Raw genomic sequence first — 1,491 nt, 5'->3', positions numbered from 1 at the left:
GCCATCATATTCCTCCGGCTGCGGGTCCGCCGCCGCCAGGCAGAGGAGCGCCGTCACGGCCGCGACCGCCACCTGGAACGAGCGAAAGGGCGTCAGGCTAGCGCTTCAGCTGCTTCATTCGGCCTCGCATTTCAGTAAATTTAATCATTAAATTAATCCACTCAAATTTTTCCTCAGCTGAACTCTGAAGTGTGAAATCTTGCATTTCTATAGCTAAATTTATTAATCAATTTAATTCACTGAACTCTGAATCTTCTGTAAGTTTATTCGGTTTCATATTTCACTAATTGAGTCAAGAATAATTAACTTTAATTACTGTAGTTCATTCCCCATGTTTCCTCGGCTGAATCCGGGCCAGCGATTCCGTAGCCGAATTGAATCTAATGTTTATGCGTTACTGTCATTACCTCAGTTAATTTCACACTTAATATTTCTCGAAGTGAACTCTCTCAGATCAATTCACGTTTCCTCAATCGAATCCAGTGTAACGTTATTTTGCAAAATGATTTCGGAAAATGAATGTCACATCTTACCCAAATCTTATACAGTCTAAACGATTTCTCAGCCGAATTCAGTCTCGCATTTTAATTCAATCGAATTCAGTCTAATGTACATGTAAAGGGTACTTACCAGAGTGCGGGAGAGTTTCATATTTCTTCTCGGTTCGTTGCGACTGCGAGATAGTGTGGTATCGGTTCGGTTTCCCTACTGTATTTATAGTCACTTATCCCTTCCTCAGACCTACGGCACTAACAGTTGCCAGGTATTATATAACGGTCGAGTATTACCACACCAACAGAAAAGATCAACATTTAATATGCTTGTATCCTGTATCTGAACTAGTTGGTCTGCGAAAGGAGAGTGTATTTCTCTCTCCTAATTATCTACCTCTTTTACGAGATTAATTAATGGCAAATCTGGAGAAGAACACACACACGCCATTAAGTGAAAAGAAAAAAAGGAAAAAAAAGGGTAAAAGATAGATGATGGGAAATCCAGTTCCGTCAAAATTATGTTTAGTCACGAGGACGATCTGGCTTGCCATTCGACTTGGTGCTTGAGATTTCCCCGTCCGCCTCAATATCTTTCGTTAGAATACTAGCTTTCAAGATCACTTATTGTGTTATTCATCGCATTATTATTCATAAAATTCACTTATTTATCCATTCTTTCGTTTGGCTGAAGTGAAAGTGAATGAAGTTAAATTCAATTAAAGTTTTACCAATGGATATCGACGTGCACCATTGCCATAAAGCATTGCCAGACGAACCTCCACCATCATAAGCCGATTTGGTGTTGCGAAATGCAGCCCCGCAGATGCATACGATTTCAAAGTTCAACTGAATTATCGTGAACAGCGCTTGCGAAATAGGAATTTGCATATGGGGTTATATTTAGATACAGTTCTCATGTTCCCTGAATAAATTATTGTTCGGGTAGGTATTCATGTATCTCTTTCTTTTGTTGTGTTTTATATGTAATCGTAGTGAC

General features: G+C 39.5%; 1 protein-coding gene across 1 annotated transcript in view; it reads right to left on the bottom strand.

Moving 5' to 3' along the window:
- LOC119588297 (glycine-rich protein 5-like) overlaps positions 1 to 1,491 on the bottom strand; it is a 3,481-nt gene that overhangs the window by 743 nt on the left and 1,247 nt on the right. The gene's annotated exons all lie outside the window — the stretch shown is intronic.

This window comes from Penaeus monodon, chromosome 23, assembly GCF_015228065.2.
Source record: "Penaeus monodon isolate SGIC_2016 chromosome 23, NSTDA_Pmon_1, whole genome shotgun sequence".
In the NCBI taxonomy this organism is placed as follows: Eukaryota; Metazoa; Arthropoda; class Malacostraca; order Decapoda; family Penaeidae; genus Penaeus; species Penaeus monodon.
This window is presented reverse-complemented; position numbering and strand designations above follow the sequence as displayed.